Source organism: Canis lupus, chromosome 1, assembly GCF_048164855.1.
Source record: "Canis lupus baileyi chromosome 1, mCanLup2.hap1, whole genome shotgun sequence".
NCBI classification, from domain to species: Eukaryota; Metazoa; Chordata; class Mammalia; order Carnivora; family Canidae; genus Canis; species Canis lupus.
The window spans coordinates 104,417,466-104,441,928 of record NC_132838.1 but is presented as its reverse complement, the minus strand read 5'-3'; the positions used below and the strand labels follow the sequence as shown (position 1 = coordinate 104,441,928).

Genomic DNA, 24,463 nt, shown 5'->3' with positions numbered 1-24,463 from the left:
GAAGCTATTTTTCTAAATTCAGGGAGTCAGTTATATAACCTGGGACAGGTATTCTCTCTCCACATGAAGAATTCATGCCAATTCTTCATCCTCTGTATTTTCTCTTCCTTGAGGCTACAGTATCACTCTTATTGGAATATGTTTCTGCTACTTATAGGGTACCTATTACTCACCAAACATTGATATAAGTGTATGTTTACTTTGTAGACACTTAATACTCCCACTTAATGTGGAGCACAGAGCTTTATTAGCACATACCATGGTACAGTGCTCTAGAACTCCAGGGCTAAGTCCAGATTGAGCCATTCAAACTAAAACAGACTTAGGAGGGGATCCCTGGGTGGCTCAGCGGTTTAGCGCCTGCCTTTGGCCCAGAACGTGATTCTGGAGTCCTGGGATCAAGTCCCACATCAGGCTCCCTGCATGGAGCCTGCTTCTCCCTCTGCCTGTGTCTCTGCCTCTCACTCTGTCTCTCACGAATAAATAAATAAAATCTATAAATAAAATCTATAAATAAATAAATAAATAAATAAATAAATAAATAAATCAAACAAAACAAAACAGATTTAGGTAAGCACTGTGGGAGTCTTCTTTAAAGGACATATAAGGGAGAGTCATGGTAGAAAGGGGATATGGTTGCTCACAAAGGTGGACTGAGGATGTGAACAGAAATTACATTAACTGGTGACTGCTGCGTGTTGTGTAGGGAATGCACTAGTGAGAAGGGCTGCTGTCAGTTCAAGGCCCCTGCAAAAGTACTGCCTACACAAACTATATCCCAAGTAGCATTAATATGGAATACTTGAACTAATCAGTCAATATGACCCCCATATAATTTGTAATATGTCCATTACAACATCCCACCACTTCCTAGGAAGAGAAAATGATGATAGATAAATTAGGGGAAAAATAATCACACATTACTTAAAATTTAAGGCCACTGAGAAAATGGATTCCTAGGTATATTATTCCACTCCATTACCAAATAGGTGATAGATAAAATGGATTACATACAACCTTCTATAAAATGAGATAGGTTTACATCGGTGGTGGGATAACACTTCATTCATTACTCATTCGTGGTAATACATTAAAAATCATTATGTTTTATTAATTAAAATATATTAAAATCACACATAGACTAAGTTGTGCATTTCAAATGCACTTTGTAATCCTTTTTGGAAATACAGAATACAAGCGTTAAAAAGCATTTGGGTGCTGATATCATGACGTGGGAGTAGTGATTTCCATAGTTTTCAGGCATGACATAATTCTTAAAAATTGTATATGTCTAATCCTTTGCTATTTTAGGAAAGAGTAATCTCTTTTGATATCTTTAAGGACTTCTTCATTTCAAGCACATCAAGTGACATCCTCTACTTCTAACTACACCTATTATGAGGACACATCAGTATTTTACTGGACTGCCATCTGTTTTTCCTCAAATATCAGCTGGTAAAATATTTTATTTTATTTTATTTTATTTTATTTTATTTTGGTAAAATATTTTATTTATAATATGCAGGAAATTCTTAGTTTTAATACATGGAGAATGATGTTCTGAATACCTCTTTCATTATAACTGACATTAATATTATAACACAAACAGCATCTCTATTTAGATTTTCTTCAAATACTGCATATTATATTGCCCTTCCTCTTCCATGGAAAACTAGATACACATGAGTCCCACCTAATGAAACAGGGCATCTCATGTTTCATACAGCAACAATCAGACACATACTTTCACACACTAAGAATAAATGAATTTTCTGAAATGATTTGAGAGTAGAAATACATTAATATTTGCAAGTCACAAATCCCAGGTAGGATCAAGGAAAAAAAAAAGGATATATGGATATTAATTATACTTATATAAAAAACTCCATCCACTAAATCTTTTCAAGCATAATAGCATATACATTTTCTAACATTTTAACTTTGTTATTATTCCTTATGAGTATTTTTATGTAATATCTGAACAGATGGACTCATGTACTGCTTTCTACTTGATTTCTGTGATATTTATTGACATTTGATGTTCACTTACATACATTTCTAAATATTTACATCTTTAAAGCTATTTCCTTTATGCACTCAGGTGTTTGCTGAAGTACATATTTAAAATAACAGTCTTTCCTTATTTGTTATGTCTCTAGGGTTTGAATCTAGTGTGCATTTTGTGATATTTAGTAAGGACCGAATTCCAATTAAAAGCACTACAACATTCCCTTCATTTTACAGTTTCCATCCTGTATGATAGCTATGATATTGAGTAAGTTATCAGTTCCAACTAGAGGCTTGTAATACTCTACATTGTAATGTTCCTCCTCAATATAAATTCTAAGATGAAAAAAAATAAATAAATAAATTCTAAGATGCTGAAAAGGGTTGAGAAGTTTAAAAGTTTTCCCATATTCTTTATAAGTTTTTTCCCAGTATAAATTTTGTGATGTTGAATGAGGCTTGGCCTCTTATTAAAGACCTTGCCAAATTCTTTTTTTTTTTTTAATTTTTTTAACTTTTATTTATTTATGATAGTCACAGAGAGAAAGAGAGAGAGAGGCAGAGACACAGGCAGAGGGAGAAGCAGGCTCCATGCACCGGGAGCCCGATGTGGGACTCGATCCCAGGTCTCCAGGATCGCGCCCTGTGCCAAAGGCAGGCGCCAAACCGCTGGGCCACCCAGGGATCCCGCCAAATTCTTCATATTTGCAAAATCCTCTCTAGCATATATTCTCTGATGAGGAATCAGGGTTTAACATTGCTTAAAGGCCTTACCACATTCTTAACAATTTTATGGTTACTCTCCAATATGAATTCTCTGATGTAGAGTAAGGGTTAGTAGTCCTTAAAAGTTTTCTTATATTCTTTAAATTCATAAGGTTTGCTCCACCATGAAATTTGTGCTAATAAGTAAAGGTTGAACAGCAATTAAAAGCCTTCCCACATTTTTTACTTTGGTAAGGTTTTCCTCAAGTATGAATTCTGTGATGTTGACTCAGTGTGAGTGCTGCATAAAGGTATGGACATATTCTTTACATGTCTAAGTTTTCTCTCAAATATGAATTCTATGATGTTGAGTCAGGTGTGAGCGCCGTTTAAAAGCCTTGCCACATGCTTCGCATATGAAAGGTTTCTCTCCAGAATGAATTCTGTGATGTTCAGGAAGCTTTGATTGCTGGCTAAAGGCCTTGCCACATTCTTCACATTTGTAAGGTTTCTCTCCAGTGTGAATTCTGTGATGTCGAATAAGGTATGAATGCCGGTTAAAGGCCTTGCCACATTCTTTACATATGTAAGGTTTCTCTCCAGTGTGAATTCTGTGATGTCGAGTAAGGTTTGCATGCTGGTTAAAGGCCTGGCCACATTCTTTACATTGGTAAGGTTTTTCACCACTGTGAATTCTATGATGTTGAGTAAGGTTTGACTGCTGGTTAAAGGCCTTGCCACATTCTTCACATTGGTAATGTCTCTCTCCAGTATGAATTCTGTGATGTTGAATAAGGTTTGAGTACTGGTTAAAGGCCTTGCCACATTCTTCACATTGATAAGGTTTCTCTCCAGTGTGAATTCTTTGATGTCTAATAAGTGCTGAGTGCTGGTTAAAGGCCTTGCCACATTCTTCACATTGGTAAGGTTTTTCACCACTGTGAATTTTGTGATGTTGAGTAAGATATGAGTGGTGAATAAAGACCTTGCTATATTCTTTACATTTGTAAGGTTTTTCTCTAGTATGCATTGGCTGTTGTTGAGATAGTGATGAGTGCCAGTCAGAGGCTTTGCCACATTCCTTAGAAATAGAAGTTTCCTGTCCAGTACCAACTGTGTTATATATATTTAGTCCTGATTCTTGACTAAACATGTTCTCATGTTTATAACATCTGTATGAGTTTTTTTCCATGTGAATTCTCTGATAATCACAAACACTGAAGAACTGGTTACCAGATTTCCCACATTCATTATATTTATAAAGATTCTCTCCCACAGGGCTACTCTTATGTATAATAAGTTTGGAGCTTTGATAACAAACTTCCTCACATTTATCACCATCATAATGGTTCTCTGGAAAATGAATCCTCACATGTTTATTTACATTTGTACCCTGGTTAAATTTTTTGTCAGATTCACTACATTGAGCAATTCTGTTTTCATTGAATATATTCTGATAATTTTGTAGAGTCAACTCCTCTGTGAAAGACTTCTCAAATGGATCCCACTTAGCACTTTGTTCTTCATTTTTAAATCTCTGATTTTCAGAAATATTTGACTCAAAGGTCAATCCAATCCTACTTTCAGGATGGTTCAAATGATTATTTTTAGCATGGACTAGGTAACTTTCCAGATTTTCCAACTTTTCATTCTGCAAATATGTATGTTTTACCATTTGATTTGAGCCCTTGCTTATAGAAACACATTGCTTTGCAGAAGAAGCAGACTTAAGAAGGGATGTTTTCCAAAATGTTTTATAACCTTCATGACATCTTTGATGCCCTTTACTCTCCCCATCATTTTTCCAGTCTATCATTAATTGTATATCCTCAAGGGCACTATGTTTATATCTACCCACTGCCACGTTTTGCAAAGAAGCTTCTATGCACAGCTTTGGCAGGAAACTCTGGGTGCCTTTTGAAGATACAGCTGAAAGATATCGAATAAGAGAAAAGTAAAATCATTCCACTTACTAATCTCAGATGAATATAATGAAAATTTCTAATACAGAAAAATAAAATCAATCAGAGAACTTCAGCAAGATGGCTGAGAAGGAATCATCAGGACTTCATTCCTCCAGAGACACATAATCTTGCAGACAATGTACTGATAACATAGCCTAACAGATAGTTGTGTAGTACTGTAATGTTGTAGCATACATCACTTTCCCATACCTAAAAAATCAAGAAAAGTACCATTTGAGCCTACAATTATCAGCAAGAAGGAAATTTAAACTTAAAATACAAATAAACAAAATAAGATATAGCAAAAATAGAAAAATATCACCAATAGGAAGAGTTGGTTTTCTGAAAAGAGCAACAAAATTGACATACTTTTAACGAAATCAAGTAAAATCGAAAGAGAGGAGGCCAACTAAAATTAGAAGTGAAGAAGTGAAAGCTGACACAGGATAACTGACACCATAGAAATAAAAAAATTTTAAGGTGATGATGGATAATTATATGCCCATAGGTAGATAACCAAAAAAAGGTGTATAAATCTGACAAAATATATAACCTGACTTCAGCATGAATTAAAAAAAAAAAAAAAAAAAAAACCCAAACCGTGATCTACCAATACTGAGTAGATTGAAAAAGTAATTTTAAAAATGCCCAACAAAGAAAAATCCTGTGCCAGATAAATTCAGTGGATAATTTAAACAAACATTTAATGAGAAAGTACTTGAACTCTCCTCCAATATTTCCAAGAGGTAAAGAGAAAGAAAATTCTCAAACATTCCGTGACACCAGCATTACCACATTAACAAAGCCAAGGATGACACTACAAGCAAAGACCACCTTAAATAGTGAGGTAAACTCCACAATAAAAGGAAGCAAAGTGAATAGGAAGCAAATTGAATCAGAAGCACATTTTACTGTTCTACAACATGATCAAGTGATAATTCTTCCTGGAATTCAAGAATGTTTCCACATTGTGAAATCTATACATTTAAGACTGCACATTAATAGAATGAAGATCAAACATTACAGGACATAATAATTCATACAGAATGAGGGTGCCTGGGTGGATCAGCTGGTTAAGCGTCTGCCTTTGGCTCAGGTCATGATCCCAGAGTCCTGGGATCAAGCTCAGCATTGGGCTCTCTGCTCAGCGGGGAACCTAATTTTCTCCCTCTCCCTCTGCCCCTTTGCCTACTTGTGCTTTCCCTGTCAAAAAATAAATAAAATCTTTAAAAAATATTCATGCAGAACAAGAACATGAACATATTGGACACTGGTTCTTGATAAAAAACACTCAATAGTAGGAATAGAAACTACTTGCACCTAATAAAGATATGCACATATATATGCACAAAATAAAAATCTAACATTTGATAGTAAAATACTGAAAGCTTCTCCTCTCTAATTTGATTCTCTAATCAGAAACATGGTAATAAAGAGACTTCACACTTCTAATCAACATAGTACTAGATATTCTAGTCAGAACAATTGGGCAAGAAAAAAATACATAAAAGGAATCCAATTGTAAAGAAAAGGAAAACTTTCTGCTTACAGATGACATGATCTACAGAAAACCCTAAAGAATCCTTATTTTTATTTTTCAGCTATTTTATTTTTTGCTCATCACTCCTATTGTTTATTTCTGCAAATTTCCCCTACCAGACATTCCATTTTTAATACTTCATGCTATAAGTGGTTGAACTAAGAAAAAAGGTTCAAATAAACATTACACCGCAACAAACTACAAAAATGAAGAAACATAACTGATATTTAGCTGAGGAAGGAAATAAGAAAGAAAAATCAGAAATTAATAAAATACTGATCAGAATAAATAAAACACTGAAAGTAATGCAATCTCTAGCAAAATCCCAATGCCATTTGGGAAAGAACACAGTCCCTCCTAGCATTCATATGGATGTCACAGGATAATAGAGACAGAGAACAATCTTGAAAATGAAGACTTCGGGGCACCTGGGTAGCTCAGTGGTTAAGTATCTGCCTTTGTCTCAGGTTGTGATCCTGGGGTCCTATGATCAAGTTTCTCCCATCAGGCTCCCTGCAGGGAGCCTCTTTCTCCCCTTGTTTCTGCCTGTGTCTCTGCCTGTGTCTCTCAAGAATAAATGAATAAAATCTTTAAAAAGAAAAGAAAATGAAGTATTTGTTGGTAGCACCACACTTCCTGATTTAAAACATAGTGCAAAGCCATAGTTATCAAAATAATGTACTATAGAAACAGAGAATAGAATAATGGAAGGGAATAGGTGAGCTAGAGGTCTATTTCTCCACTGTTAATGGGTATGACAATGAACAGAAGATATTGTTAAAATTCAGATTCTGGGGCAGCCCCGGTGGCTCAGTGGTTTAGCGTCGCCTTCAGTACGGGGCCTGATCCTGGAGACCCGGGATCGAGTCTCACGTCAGGCTTCCTGCATGGATCCTGATTCTCCCTCTGCCTGTGTCTCTGCCTACCCCACCCCCCCTCCGTGTGTCTCTCATGAATAAATAAAATCTTTAGGAAAAAAAATTCAGATTCTGATTTGGATGTCTAGGAAAGGTCTGAGTTTCCCACACTTCTCACATGCTAACAAGTGATCCCAGCATCTTCCTCTAAGAGCCACACTTTTCAATAAAAAAGATGAAATCATGAATGATTCTGAACTTAAAGAAAATTGTGGGGACGCCTGGGTGGCTCGGTGGTTGAGTGTCTGTCTTTGGCTCAGGGTGTGATCCCAGGATGGAGTCCAATCAGGCTCCCTGCAAGGAGCCTGCTTTTCCTTCTGTCTGTGTCTTTGCTTCTCTCTGTGTCTCTCATGAATAAATAAATAAAATCTTAAGAAAAAAATAATATTGTGGAAATTACAATTTTTAAAGATTTTATTTATTAAGTAAAATAAAGTAAAATAAATATTTTATTTATTTATTCAAGAGAGAGAAAGAGAAGCAGTCTCCATGCAGGGAGCCTGACATGAGACTCCATCCTGGGACTCCAGGATCACACACCGGCCAAAAGGCAGGCACTAAACGGCTGAGCCACCCAGGCTTCCTACAATTTCTAATACAAAGAACAGAAACAACAATTCTTGAACATATTACTTTCCACCACATAACATTTTAACAATTTTTCATAAATCCACCCATGAATCCACAATAACCTATGAGAAGAGAATTGTTTTTTGTCCTTCAAAAACTATCTTGGCAAAACTTCAGTAATAGTAGAGTCTGAGTTTTACCCCAGATTGTTTGACATTGAATTTGTCTAAGAGGAAACACAGATCAGTGTACAGAGGCAACTCTAAAAGAAGGTTCATAGTAGGTTTGAAAGTGACAATGGGAATGCAAGCACAATTAAACCAGAGAACATATGAACTAAAAGATGTGAGCATAAAACACAAAAATCACAAAGTGAATAAAAAAATAAAAGTGATAGGTGAAGTATTATTTATCGTCAGGAAACGAAGAAATGTCTTCAGTGGCATAGAACTTAGCAATCTATTTGTGGATGAAGGTTTTTTGACTTGCAAACACACCAAGAGACAAACACACACATTGCTATAACTGAAGTACCTATTGTTTGTGAGTTTCCTATTGCATCGAAAGTTTTTGTTTCATTTACCTTTGTGCCGAGTTTTATTTCACAATTTTAAGACAGCGGAACATATATGATAAACTGTTTTCTTTCTCTAGAGCAACACAGAAGAGCTAAGGTAAAGTAGGTCTGTGACATGAGTACAGAACAAAATGGAAACTTGCAGGACCTAGGCTGATTTACAATCTCCACTTCAAATACCACTATCTCCAGTAAACACAGGAGAGATCATTTATTTTTCAAAGGAGGTTACAGGGCCTGGGTGGCTTACAGGGGTTGAACATCTGCTTTGGGCGTGATCCCGGAATTCCCGGATCAAGTCCCGCATAGGACTCCTGCAGGGAGCCTGCCTGCTTCTGCCTCTCTTGATGTCTCTCATGAATAAATAAATACATTTAAAAAAAAAAAAAAGGAGACTACAAACAAAATGAAACAGAGAAGAGAATTTCCAGGTTGAGATGATTTATGCACATCTTTCAGTAAATTCTCCCTAGACACTTACTGATAAATGAGAAAAATTATTAACCTTAGTGGAGGGATCTGACAAAGAGAACAGAGAAAATGAAGTGCATAAACCTGTTAATTGGTCACTCCGGTGTCAGGTGCCTAACATTCTTCAAAGATCATATAATAAGTACTGTGAAATAAATGCCCAAAACAACAACTAAGTCATAATCTAAATGTAAACATGAAAACACCCTTATTATTCAACTATTAAGTCCCATGTAGGACCCACACTCTGTAATTTTTAAGTATGTTTAGGCTTTCCGATGTGAACACAGGCTTTTTCACAGGCTCCTCTTTGCATTCTAATGAGCTGAATCACAAAGGCTTGGTCCAGAAACCCTTGACATGGGAGCTTAGCTGATGTATGAGAATTGTGGAGGGCACCTCATCTTCTGGAGGTGCCCTGTCCTCACTTAATAATGTCCTCCAGCACAACAAGTAGTTTTGATACAAGTCCTAGTCTTCATGCTGACCAATGTCCTCTCAAATTGTTTTTGTTCAATGATGACATTCTTCTATTCTAACCTGCGAGTACCCATAGCAAGGTACGTACCTCTGTGTATAAACTTTAATGATCTAGAGGCGCCTGGCTGGTTAACTTGGTTAAGTTAAGACTTGGTTAAGTCTTTTTTTTTTTTTTTTTTTTTAAGAAAGCCTTTCTATTTTTTTTTTTTTTAAGATTTTATTTATTTATTCATAGACACAGAGAGAGAGGCAGAGACAGAGGCAGAGGGAGAGGGAGGAGGAGAAGCAGGCTCCATGCAGGAAGCCCGATGCGGGACCCGATCCCAGGTCTCCAGGATCACACCCCAGGCTGCAGGCGGCGCCAAACCGCTGCGCCACCGGGGCTGCCCAAGACTTGGTTAAGTCTTAATTTGGTTAAGACTTTGGCTCAGGCCTAAACTTAGGGTCCTGAGATTGAGTCCCATTTGGAGCCCCACACAGAACCCAGAGTAGAGGTTTGGGATCAGCAGGAAGTCTGCTTATACCTCTGCAACTCCTCCTGCTCATGCTCTCTTTCTCTCAAATAAATAAATAAAATCTTTAAAACGAACAAAAATAAACTTATTGACCTAGTCAAGTGAAAAAGGACTAGGCAAAGTTCATCTAATGCCAGAGTTTAATCTATGGTTCCTTACCTCATTTATCTTTAAGGTTTAACCAAAGAATCATAAAAATTGATTCCTTTCTAGCTGGTGGAAAAATAGAAGGAAGAGGCACATCTCACATGGGAACCAAGAGACTGAAACAAGTCTGCATGCAATCCAGCTTCAATTCAAAGAACACCAACTATATTAAAAAAAAAAAAAAAAAAAGAACAAAACCAAAAAATACTTCTATGATCTGAAGCATACTAAAACTTCTGGGCAGTCAAATCATGAGCACGTAGGTTCCAGGCACAATTCCAGGCCTGCATCACAGAAGACAAACAGTTTTAAAGGGTTCTCAACATAGGGAAGAGGACAAAAAGGTGAGCCTGGAGTCCTTTCCTCCCTTCGCTTTTCATTGAAGCTAACGTGACACCCCTGCCTAGTGAACTTGATCAGCTACAGCTCTCTGAGACTCATTTTATTTATCCTTCTTCCAGTCATCATGCCAAATATATTCTTGGAATACCTCCCTCTTTGACAAGTAACGCAGGTGCAACCTACTCCAGGTGAAATGCAGGAGTTTTTAGCTTAGACCCTAGAGAGTCTATAATAGTCTTTAAAAATGCCAAGCTTGGGGGCAGCCCCGGTGGTGCAGCGGTTTAGCGCCGCCTGCAGCCCGGAGTGTGGTCCTGGAGACCGGAGACGAGTCCCACATTGGGATCCCTGCATGGGGCCTGCTTCTCCCTCTGTCTGCATCTTTGCCTCTATCTCTCTGTGGCTCTCATTAATAAATTAAAAAAATCTTTAAAAAAAAGCATTTAGTGTATTCCCTGTGCTGTGTCTTTTCTCCCCATAACTTATTTCTTTTTGTTTAATTTTTATTTATTTATGATAGTCACAGAGAGAGAGAGAGAGAGAGGCAGAGACATAGGCAGAGGGAGAAGCAGGCTCCATGCACCTGGAGCCCGACGTGGGATTCGATCCTGGGTCTCCAGGATCGCACCCTGGACCAAAGGCAGGCGCTAAACCGCTGCGCCACCCAGGGATCCCACTTATTTAATTCTATAACTAGAACTCAGTACTTTCCATTCCCCTTTACCCATTTTGCCCATCTTTTCACTTGGTCTCATTCTGGTCACCAGCAGGACATTCACTGTATTTATGGATCTGTTTCTGCTCTTTTGGTTGTTTCTTGCCATTTGTGATCATGTGGAGAGACACAGAAGATATTATGCTATGTGAAATAAGTCAAAAAATGACAAATACCATATGATTTCACTTATTGTGCAACCTAAACAATAACACAAATGAACAAAACCAGAAACAAACCTGTGACTGTTTCCTTTTGAATAAAGTCCAACAAAAACCTTGCGAAGTATAAAAATTCCATGATTACACATATTCTATAACATAACAGATTGGGCTCTTAACAATTTTCCACTGCTGGCAGATGACAAGAGGCCCCTAGATCAAAGTCCAAGCATATTATGGCTCATTACACAGTGAACACCATATATGTCTTATTCACACTAATTTCACTTGCCAGCTCCCCACCCCCAACTGATATAGGTAGATGCTGCACATATAGTGGGTTAGTATCACATCTGTGAGGCTCTGAACATAGGAAACGCTAATATGTTAAAGGAACATCTGGCATGTCTGCCCCAAATTTACCATGCAAGGAGACATTTGTTTTCCTATACAATAAACAAGTCTGTCCTCTACCCAAAAGTAAGATACTATCACTATATTCCAAATCCTTTTTATACACAGACATCAATGGAATGACAGAATAAAAATTTTCAATGCCTCTATCCATAATACATGGAGAAACTTAAACCCAGAGAAAATTTTTTTCCCAACAATATCCACCAGTCAGTTTGACCTTGGCATACAGCTCTTGCCTAATTTTCCCATATGTACCCCACCTTATTAAATACTCTGACACAGGACCTGGAATAAAATCTATAAGTTTGCATCAGAAATATTTACCAAGGCTATGAATAGCAAGACATGATGCAGAAGAATCAGGTGAGCTGTATCATTTACTTCTGCAATATCACTGTGTATCTTGCATCCAACAACATAAAGAAATCCCAATACCCATGTGGGTCCACCTTAAATTTCTGTAGTGAGCTTTCTAAGGGACACAACTAAAGAAACACTAAACTGTGTAAGAGCATATATCTTACAGGTAAGAGAGATTTGTACAGGATGAGAGGATTTTGTACTTCTTACATAAGTAAAGTATATCCTGGATACACTGGAATCATGGATTATTACAATAAAAGGGTTAAGAATTGGAAAATAGAAATTAGGGCACATGGGGACGCCTAGGTGGCTCAGCGGTGAGCATTTGCTTTCGGCTCAGGGCATGATCCTCGGGTCCAGGATTGAGTCCTGCATTGGGCTCCCCACAATGTGTCCCTGCCCTTCTCTCTCTGGGTCTCTCATGAATAAATAAATCAATCTTTAAAAAAAAAAAAGAAAGAAAGAAATTGGGGCACATGATTCGGGCAGAGGTATTCACTGACCATCATTATGAAACATCAGAGCATAGACCTAAAAGATGGGTGAGATGATGTAAAGTGAAAAAGAGGTGGTGACAAGGACAAAAATACTTTGGATTGCCCTGAACATAGGTGAAAATCTGGAGGAAATGTTAATCCTATGAATGTAGTTGACCTACTCTGAGTCCCTGTACCTGATGAAAATCAAGGTCAGGATCAGTAGTTCACCACACAATTTCAAAGAATAGTAACAATGCTATATACACCAAATGTATGATTTTCTTCTGATATTCACGTCAGTATCCAAAATTCATTTTCCTTTATGCTGTTTCACTGCCCATTTGGCAGTGACATGCAGAAGAAAATTAAAAACTCAATGTACCTGGAAGCTTCTACTTCAAGCTCCTTCTAAACAGCATCTGAACAGCTACTCTTTTTTTTTTTTTAATCTTTTTTTTTTTTTTAAAGATTTTTATTTATTCATGGGGGGTGGGGGCGGGCAGAGGGAGAAGCAGGCTCCACGCAGGGAGCCTGACATGGGATTCGATCCCTGGTCTCCAGGATCACACCCCGGGCTGCAGGCAGCGCTAAACCGCTAAGCCACCTGGGTTGCCCCTGAACAGTTACTCTTAATGGCCTGGAAGACACCCATGACACACTTTGTACCACAATGGACCCACACCTAGCCACTCTGTAAATATACCAAAGAATTGTACATCCACATTCATGGCAGAAATCCTTTCACCCAAAATCTGTCACTGGAGGTGGGACTCCTTTAGAGACAATGACCAATGAGTTCACTATATTTCTATGCTTGGCAATAAAAGCTATAGAACTTAGCCTACCTCCAGTGAAATAAAGAGAGGTAATGGTAAAACACTTATCAGGTCTCCAAGATTGCAGTTACAGCCTCAACACAGAGATTATTGCTATTGTCAAGTCCCCGGAGGCCATTATGCTATAGGAATATTCCTATAGGAATATAGGAGTAATCATTCTTCTGAGCAAAGAGGCCCATAGAAGAATTTTTTTAAAAGATTTTATTTATTTATTCATGAGAGACAGAGAGAGAGAGAGAGAAAGAGGCAGAGACATAGGCAGAGGGAGAAGTAGGCTCCATGCAGGGAGCCCGACATGGGTCTTGATCCCGGGATCCAGGATCATGCCCCGGGCCAAAGGCAGGTGTTAAACTGCTGAGCCACCCAGGGATCCCCCCGTAGAAGGTTTTTGACATCAAAACTAACATTGAGGGACACCTGAGTGGCTCAGCAGTTGAGCGTCTGCCTTCAGCTCGGGGCATGATCCTGGAGTTTAGGGATCGAGTCCCACATCAGGCTCCTTACATGGAGCCGGCTTCTCCCTCTGCCTGTGTCTCTGCATCTCGTTCTGTCTCTCATGAATAAATAAATAAAATCTTTAAAAAAACAAACAAACAAAAAAAAAACCTGATATTGAGTATGTGGTCCTGTGAGATTTGTAAACACCACTAGAAGCAGGAAAAGATGGAGAGAAATTAGAGAAGTCTGCTCCAAGATTGTGGTGGTGTTCATGCATGTGAAGACTTGTACAAACAAATGAAAAGAAAAAACATAAAACTTCAGTTGGCACACAAAGCATGCAACACAATAATTTCCGATTGAAATTGTCTTTTTTTTTTTTCCTAAAAGACTTATTTATTTACTCATGAGAGACACAGACTGAGAGAGAGAGAGGCAGAGATATAGGCAGAGGAAGAGGCAGGCTCCTCACAGGGAGCCTGATGCGGGACTCGATCCGGGATCCCAGGATCATGACCTGAGCCGAAGGCAGGCGCCTAACCACTGAGCCACTCAGGCATCCCATTTTTCCAATTGAAATTGTAAAGATAATGATGTTTTTAGAAATACACAAAGCATTCTATCTCTGTGGCTTTGGTATAAGAGATTTCTAAAAGTGAAAAAATTACTAACCATGAAGAGTGAAACGACACATTGGATTACATTAAAATTAAGAACTCTCAGGGTACCTGGGTGGCTCAGTGAGTTAAGTGTCCAACTCCTGATTTCAGCTCAGGTCATGGTCTCAAGGTCCTGAGATAGAGACGCATATCCAGCTTGAGTCTTGGTGGGGAGTCGGCTTGTGGTTTTCTACGTTCTCTCAGCCCCTTCCCCTGCTTGCTCTCTCTCTCTCTCTCAGAAATAAATAAATAAATCTTAAAAAAAAAAGTAAGAACTGTTCTGAATCACAATCTCAAAAGATAGAAATATAGGTAGAGTAAGAAAGGAGACAAAAGACTCATTCTCAGCATATATATATAAAACCACAAAGCTTGAAGAAAAAGTATCAACAACTGGAGTCTTGGGTGGCTCAGTCCCTTAAGTATGGGACTTTTGGTTTTGGCTCCACTCATAATCTCAGGCTCAAGAGACTGACTGAGCTCCACGCTGGGCTCCACACTCAATGCAGAGTTTTCTTCCGATTTTCTCTCCCTCTGTCCCTCCTTACTTTGGGTCTCTCTCTAGTTCTCTGTTGTTCTAAAAATAAATAAACCTTAAAACAAAAAAAAAGCTATCACAACACTAAAAAGGAGAAACTAACTAGACATTTGGAAAAGGATATTATCCAAAGGTTAACCCAATGTCATACTAACAGAAAGCATGAAAAACAACAAAAAGCAAGTACAACCAACAGTTGGTAACATCACATAGCAACCAGAGGCTGACTGTGAAAATGACATAAACTAGAAAGTTTTTGAAAGTATGTGGATAAGCCAGAAATCCCATACACTGGTGGTGCGTGTGAAAATTGGAACAAAGGGGCAGCCTGGGTGGCTCAGCGGTTTAGTGCCACCTTCAGCCCAGGGTGTCACCTGGAGTCCCGGAATCGAGTCCCACATCGGGCTCCCTGCATGGAGCCTGCTTCTCCCTCTGCCTGTCTCTGCCTTCCTCTCTCTCTCTCTCTCTCTCTCTCTCTCTCTGTCTCTCGTGAATGAATGAATGAATGAATGAATGAATGAATGAATAAATAAATAAGAAAACTGGTACGGGGATCCCTGGGTGGCGCAGCGGTTTGGCGCCTGCCTTTGGCCCAGGGCGCGATCCTGGAGACCCGGGATCGAATCCCACATCGGGCTCCCAGTGCATGGAGCCTGCTTCTCCCTCTGCCTGTGTGCGTCTCTGCCTCTCTCTCTCTCTCTCTCTCTCTGTGTGACTATCATAAATAAATAAAAATTAAAAAAAAAAAAAAAAGAAAACTGGTACAAAGATTTTGATAGTATCTCTAAGAGCTGAACATATCTCAACATATTTACCAACAATTTGCTCCCACATATATAGCCAGTAGATACGTGTGTATGTTCCATTCAAAGATACAGCTCTTACATGCCAGAACTATTCATGATAGTCCTACACTGAGAACCATCCACCTGTCCATTAACAGAATGATGCAATTAATTGATATTCACAAAATGGAATCGTATAGATCCATTCTAATGAAAGATGAACAATATGCAGAAGATACAGTTAAGTTCACAAACGATAAGTGGAAAAAAAAAAAGCCAAATACCAAAGAGTTCCGGTTGCCTGATTACTTTTACATTAAGTACAAAAGGAGGACAACAAACTCTTGCCTTATGTGTTAAAGAAGTGTGAGCTTTGCGGGAAGTTACTGAGGAGCTCAAGGAGAATTTTATTTTATTTTTTTAAAAAGATTTCACCTATCCATTCATGGGAGACACACAGAGAGAGGTAGAGACACAGGCAGAGGGAGAAGCAGGCTCCACGCAGGGAGCCCGATGTGGGACTCGATCCCGGGTTTCCAGAATCAGGCCCTGGGCCAAAGGCAGGTGCTAAACCATTGAGCCACCCAGGCTGCCCCTCAAGGGGAACTTTAGAAGACAAACAATATTCTGTTTCTTGATCTCAGTGGCTTATAGAGAGATGTGATCAGTTAGTAAAATTTCATTGAGCTGTTTACTTATGATTTCCACATATTACTTTACTTAAAAAAAAAAAACCCTCTAAATAGATAAGTATCACAATGTACATATACCGACAAGTTGAAATTAACAGTAGGGTGTAATTTCACACTGTGCCTAGATTTAAAATGCATTTTTTTAAAGCATGCTTTAATTTGTAGTTAAAGCAATATGGTACTGAGTATACAGAGTTCACAGAAAAAGAATAAAATGTATAATTATTTTCTTAAAATACACATAGGAAAACATAGCATACAAATAATTAAAAAATAGAGTGTAAGGATAAACATAAAAACTTGGTAAATCAAAACCCCATTATCTCCACTGGAATATTAAACATAAATAAACGAAATGTTTCTGGTAACACTAAACTTTGCTTGAATATGTTCCACAGTAATTTTCCTAAAGCAGAAACAAAAATAGGAGGAAAGAACTGGATAAAAAGAAACAAAAACATCCCATGTAGGGATGCCTGGGTGGCTCAGCGCTTGAGCGACTGACTGTCTGGCTCAGGGCATGATCCTGGAGTCCCGGGATTGAGTCCCGCATCAGGCTCCGTGCAGGGAGCTTGCTTCTCCCTCTGCCTGTGTCTCTGACTCTCTCTCTCTCTCTCTCTCATAAATAAATAAATAAATAAATAAATAAATAAATAAATAAATAAATAAATAAATCTTTATTAAAAAAAAAAAAAAAGGAAGGTTTAGTGATTATCTCAATATTGGTAGAGTCAGAGTTTGAACCTGGATATCCTACACATCACCCTGAGGTTCCCAGGTCAAATGCCCTTCCAGAAGGTGACTTGTGCTTAGATTATCTTTCCTCTTTGTCACTCAACGAACGGTTCACTGTGAAGTCTTCACATACAATGGCCTCCATGGGACTTCAAACTGGAAATTCCAGCCCAAACCACACACATGTAGCCCCAGTGTCTTTCACTTGTCTACCAAGAACTAAACACAGAGGTCAAGTATCCAATGTGAAAACATAGGAAAGGCACAGCACACACACAAGTCCACTTTCACACCTGGGAGAACCAGGATCACATACCTGTGGATCTGAGTACATTTTTCATAGGCTAATGCCCTTCCTGAGCAACACAACTATATATGTGTCCCAAGACACTGGGTCTCAATATGTGTTCCCTAAACAGGCACCTGAGAAGAAATAGGAAAGAAAATGTAGGGGGCTGCACCCCAGAACTATAGACATGGTAATGTGGGGATAGGCACAACAATCGAAGATTTACAGATTTTTCCTCCTAGTGAATCTGATCCAGACTACATTTGACAGCCTCTGCAGAAAATAAGTCACAGGTAATCCCTGAGTTATCCACAGGTAAGTCACTCTTAAAAACCTTCATGCTTGTGGTCATGTTAGTATTGTGACATATACACACACAACATACACAACACACATTTTCTTTATTCCAAAATGAATCCAACTCTAACAGAGTCTGTCTTGGCTTCCTCCTCTTTCATTTCTCTTTTCTCTCAATACCCTCCTTGAGCTTCCTGGGATCACCCCAAATACACTGCTATTCATACTCATAAATGAAATCCAAATTATAGTGAATTGAAATTTATATAAATATTTTATCAAGTAAATTATGAAATGCATTTAAGATATTAATACATGTTATATATTAAATGGAATTAAATATAGCATTCTCACTATAATGCTGTCCTAGACGACTTTTATCATGAGACCATAAGCAATTACAGGCTTTAGCAATTCTTTAGCACTCTGTTTACATGCAGCATAAAAATCCCTGTGCAATGGGACATGTGGGTGGCTTAGCAGCTTAGTACCTGCCTTCAGCCCGGGCCGTGATCCTGGAGTTCTGTGATTGAGTCCCGCATTGGACTTCCTGCATGGAGCCTGCTTCTCCCTCTGCCTATGTCTCTGCCTGTCTCTATCATGAATAAATAAGTAAAATCTTAAAAAAAATAATCCCTGTACATTAAGGTTAAGAATACTCTAAATTTGAGGGGATTTTTCTAACAGATGGTTTCAAGGCAAAGTATGATTCCCTTTCTGTTGGATGCTGGGAAAAGTTCAGAGAATAAGACACATTTGCAAACATCTTAGATGTCCATCTGTGCTACAGTTATATATTTGTACTTAGACAGGCACCTATGACAGAGTGTTGGTCAATGACTCAGTGAGAGTAGTACCTTAGGGAGGATGATCTTCTCCGAACAAAAACAGAAAGGCTTCAAATCAAATTTCCTAAGTCCCAGCATGCCTGGGTGGCTCAGTCAGTTAACTGTATTCCTGGATCCAGTCAAGATTCCATGGTCCTGAGATTGAATCCTGCATTGGGTTCCCTGCTCAGCAGGGAACCTGCTTCTCCCTCTCCCTCTGCAGTTCCCCTTGCTTGCGCTCACTCTCTTTCAAATAAATTTTTAAAAATATCTTAAAATTTCTTAAGTCTTATCTGATTTACACTGCCCCTTTGCTGTCTGGATCATAGTTTGAAGCCTGGTGGTGGGGCAGGTATTTGGAGACATGAGAGAACAAGTATAAGGCACAATGCCTACAGGTAGATATATCAGAAAGAAGAAATGGAAAAATGAGAATATACTCTAGAATATCTGAGCCACTTTATCAGATCTGAGAATCTACCTACTCACTGTTTTCATAACACAAAATAAACATCTTCTTTTCTATATATACACAGAAATCTTTTCATGACAAAGCTGACAACCATGATACAGCTACTGAAAAATAAATTATTGCCCCTGAATTGAACAAATGTTAAATGTGAGTATAACATGCTACACAATTTTATTTCATCAATTTCTACAAGTGATAAAAATCCTCTCTCCACTCAGATCAGGATAGGTGTAAGGATGGCATGGGCTGTGAAACAACACAGGGACATTTAGCCTAAAAACTGGGTAGGCTGTTTAAAGCAGAAAACACTCACTGCCAGTGACTGGAGACCTGCTTCTCAACTAATCAGTGCCTTACATGCAGTCCAGAGCACAGGATTAAACTCATCATGGAGTGGAGTGGAAGTAAGGGAGGTCCTTGCAGCTTCAGGTCAGAAACCTTGGGAGGTCAACCATTTCTATTAGATTAGACCCATGTTGGGGTTACATACCTGGGATACTAGTGCTTTGTGTAACCTCAAAATGCATGCCTTGCTGGTTTCTGACTAGTAGTGGGCAGCCTTCTTCATCTTCAACACCTACTCTGTCACGTAACATCTTCAAACTATGCCCACAATATTTAAATCATCCAATATCCCCTCTCCATCCACCATCACACAGCTGGGCCTGGGAAAGTATAGTTTCTGTCATCCAACAGCAATTGGTCCTCAGGACAACCAGGGAACTCATTAAATCATAAGAAAAGGATCTGACTTCCCTCGACTCAGAAAACCACTATATTTCCTAGTCCCCATCTCTGTCACATTTGCACACCACAAGTAGGTTCATAACACCTTACAATGACCAAAGTGAGCTCCCTACCAGATCTTTCCTCACATTTCAAGAGTTCTCCCTATTTGTTATAGGACTTATCTTCCTCTCAAACTGTATCATCATGTTCTTCTGTCTTTACAACTCTCAGTGACAAGTTCCTAAATTAAGCCTGTGGCCCATTGATGGTATTTTCCTCCTCTTCCAGGGTAGTGGTAACAACATAGTATTTAAATATCAGATATGGGGGCAGCCTGGCTGGCTCAGCAGTTTAGTGCTGCCTTCAGCCCAGGGCCTGATCTCAGAGTCCCGGGATCGAGTCCCACATCAGGCTCCCTGCATGGAGCCTGCTTCTCCCTCTGCCTGTGTCTCTGCCTCTCTCTCTCTTTGTGTGTCTGTTATGAATAAATAAATAAAATCTTAAATAAATAAATAAATAAATAAATACATACATACATACATACATACATACCAGAAATGGCTTCAAATTATTCTGTCACCAACCATTTACCATTGAATTTAAAAATTTCAAACCAATCCTAAGAACCTATAAGGGCCTGAATGGCTTATGCTGGAGGCAGAGAGCAGTGAAACTGGGGTCTCCAATAACAGGAAGGAAGGACAGACAGCTGTGATGTCTACATCACTGGAATAGAGATGAGGACACCGAAAAACTAGAGAAGATTGGAAAAGAAAACAAGTAAAATTTATCTTTCTAGATTCAGAGTCACGATCGAAGTCTTAGACAGTGTCCATTCCCCACATGAAGAATTTATGCCAATGATTCAGCCTAGATGCCTTCTATTTCCTACCATGGGCTGTATCATCCTTCATAATAGAAGATGTTTTCTTCCTAACTTTAGAACATCTAAGCACCCAGCACTGTATCATGTTTGTTACCTTCAAATATATGTTAAAGCAACCAATGACTTAGGAAGTCTCCAAGTTTCCTAATTAACTTGCTACAGAAAAGTATACAACTTGGATCATGCCACTTTCTTGAAGAGAAAAGAATAATAACTAAAGAAATCTTGCTTAGGGTTCTTTTTTTTTTAATATTTTATTTATTTATTCATGAGAGACACAGAGAGGCAAAGACACAGGCAGAGGGAGAAGCAGGCTCCCCACAGGGAGCCCAATGCAAGACTAGATCCCTGGATCTGGGGTCAGGTACTGAGCCAAAGGCAGATGCTCAATGGCTGAGCCACCCAGCCTCCCACTTAGGGTTCTTTTAAGGGAAATGGATAAATTAAACTACATGGAATTTAATGTGCTCATTGTAGAATTATGCCCGTATTCAAATTAATTTCTGAATTTCATATGAACCATTCATAAAAATCTGTGAGCAAGTTGTCTGAGCAACAGTTCCTGAACACTGGAACAAGGAAAACAGGGTACACATCCTATATGACTTACGGTTAGGTAAGAAAGACAAGATTTGCATGGAAGATTCTCAAACCAAAATACATGATATTTAGGGGAAATAAATTCTATACAATGTAGAGAAAAGGATTCCTGTTAAAAATCTGTAGTATCTGTCTTTGCAAGACAATCATCAATTTTGAAATGTGGAATTATCTCTTCGGATCCAATATTCCCCTTCCTTCTGAAGATATAGGTGTGTACACACACACACACACACACACACACACACTCACTCACTCTTACTTATCCCTAGTTTACTCCAAAATGTATCTTTAGCTTAATATAACATATTGCATTCTGTGCACATCAAAACCATAAACTTCTGTGTTCCATATGCTCACAAAAAAACATAAACAAAGGAAAATAGAGGGAAAAAGTTTTAATCTAGTGATTGAGACTTCTGTAGGTATACCTTATATTCTATTACTATTGACTTTGTTCAACTAGCAGTAAAGTAGAACCTCTGCGCATTAGATGGTGAACCATTATTAGTCATAGATCCTGGAAGGTGTACATAATATACCTTGAGGGACAACATGAACTGGTCAAGACTGAGTGCAGGCAAAGAAAATGGAAGGAACTGGGGCAGATGTCTTTCTTAAGGACCATAGCTGGTGGGTTTGGAGTTGCTGGGCCAAGTCTAGAATGCACAATTTGAACCCAAATGAGTGGAGTAAGGTAAACTGTGGGACTCTTCTTTAAAGGGTGCTCATGGGGGCAGCCCGGGTGGCTCAGCAGTTTAGCGCCGCCTTCAGCCCAGGGCTTGATCCTGGAGACCCGGGATCAAGTCCCACATCGGGCTCCCTGCGTGGAGCCTGCTTCTCCCTCTGCCTGTGTCTCTCTGCCTCTGCTTCTCTCTGTGTCCCTCATGAATAAATAAATAAAATCTTTAAAAAAATAATAATAATAAAGGGTGCTCATGGTAAATACACCGGGAGTAGACACTCTGCCACAAAGGCCACTGGGAAAGTCCTATCAGGAACTTATATTTGTCTGACTTTGGGGGATGTTATCTGGTATATTTACTATTAGGTGGAGCTAGAGTCAGTTCAAAGACCCTTCAGGTAGTCTGGTTATACAAATTGGAATACAAATCAACAGTATCACATATTTGTCTACCTACACTATCAATAATACTTCTATACCATCCTTGTTAAAATTTAAAACACCATCACATCCCAGCAGTTACAAAAAGGAAGAAAAGTTATAAAAATAAATGTGGGGAAAATTAATTTCAAATAATTTGAGATTTAGGGCCATTGGGAAAAAAGGTTGTGATCCCGGGGTCCTGGGATCAAGTTCCTAGTCTAGGCTGCCCCTATAGCCATAATTTTAAACTGTGTCCTGGTACCCTTGAAAAACAAGCATTTTATTGGCATGTCTTCACTGACCATAAAATTATTAAAAAAAAATTCATTGAAATCAATCATAAAAAGCTATAAATAAAATTTTATGAACAAGCACTTAAAAAACATTAAAGAGGGGATCCCTGGATGGCTCAGCAGTTTAGCTCCTGCCTTCGGCCCAGGCCATACTCCTCGAGTCCCGGGATCAAATCCCACGTCAGGCTCCCTACATGGAGCCTGCTTTTCCCTCTGCCTGTGTCTCTGCCTCTCTGTGTCTCTCATAAACAAACAAACAAACAAACAAATAAATAAAGTCTTTTAATAATAATAATAATAATAAATCTTTAAAAAAAGAAGAAGAAATGATGAACTGTTAATGTTCCAGGTAAAGTTTCAACAATATGGTATTTCCATGGTAAAGTACAAATGGTTTTAAGTTTGGGGGACTCAAATTATACAGATTTTCAATTCTAAAGGGGGTTGGGGCCCCTCATGCCTGCACTACCCAAGGCTAAAATGTAATTGATCTTGGTCATTTAAATTTTATTTTTCTTTATAATAAATACCCTGATTTAGAATCATGTCTGAAACATGATATTGACTTAGTGCTTTCTGCTGGGAATACTCTGATTTATTTAGGCTTGCCTTTCTATTGCACATACTTATCAAGTTGTTTACATCTTTAATATTTTTGTCCTTTATAAAGACTCTTTTTTCCCGAACTGTATATTAGAAAAAAAGGTCATTCATCAGTCATTACATTCTTAAATTTTCTATCTAGTATGCTTTCTCTGATGTTGAGTAAAGGTTCTAGTAAAGACTTTACCACTATTCTTGACATTTGTAAGCTATCTCCCCAGAATGTATTATCTCATGTTGAATACTTTTGATGATGAATTAAATGCTTTATCACATTCCTTATATTTGTAGAGTTTCATATATTATGCATTCTCCGATGCTCAGAAAGTTTGTAGTTCTGCTTGAAGACTTTGCCACACTTTTTTAAACATTTGTCAGCATTGTCTGCACTATGTATTACCTTATATTGGTAAGTTTTGAGAGACAGTTGAGGTATTTGCCATTGTTTACATTAGTAATATTTCTTACCATTATGAATTGTCTGTTTTTGAGTGAGTCATGAAGACTAGTTAAAAGGTTTGCCACACTCTTTTTTAGTCTTTGCTTCAGTAAAGATACAATGATGTACAATAAGATTTGAGCTATCATAAAAACTTTGCCACATTTATTACTATGATGCTAGTTCTCTGGAAACTGAATTCTCTGATGTTTATTAGGATTTGACTCTTGATTGATGTTTTTCCCAGATTCATCGCATTGGTAAGTTTTGTCTCCTTTATAAACACCTCAGTAATTATGGTTGATACAGTGTTAACCTAAGGCATTCCTAAGTGCACAACACATAAAAACTTGCTCCAAATTAAGTATTATGTGGTAACTATCACACAGTGATGTTGGGATAAAGGCATAGATGTTTCTCAATATTAGAGAGTTTGCAACAAGGAAGGTTTATATGTTGGTGGAAGAATAATGAACCTTCTGAAAAGGATTTCTCAAATCAATCACAAATAGAATTTTTATCTTCATTTTTAAATGTCTAATAGTCAGAAATGTATCAGTGAATGATTAAACTAATCTTATATTTAAATCCTCTGAATGAAACTTTCAGCATGTGGGACACCTAAGGTGGCTCAGCAGTTGAGCATCTGCCTTCGGTTCAAGACATGAACCTGGAGTTCCAGCATCGAGTCCCGCTTCAGGCTCCTGAATGGATCCTGCTTCTCCTCTCTCTGCCTAGGTCTTTGCCTCTGTGTCTCTCATGAATAAGTAAAATCTTAGAAGAAAAAAAAAAAGGAACTTTCAACATGGACTAGGTGACTAAACAGAATTTTTATATGTCCTTCCAGAGAATATGTTATGTTGAAAG

General features: G+C 38.4%; 1 protein-coding gene and 1 pseudogene across 1 annotated transcript in view; both read right to left on the bottom strand.

Annotated features, from left to right (window-relative positions):
* Window positions 1-24,463, bottom strand: part of LOC140607896 (uncharacterized) — a 130,854-nt gene that overhangs the window by 102,045 nt on the left and 4,346 nt on the right.
* The window catches only part of LOC140600329 (uncharacterized), a 28,597-nt pseudogene continuing 6,579 nt past the window's right edge, over window positions 2,446-24,463 (bottom strand).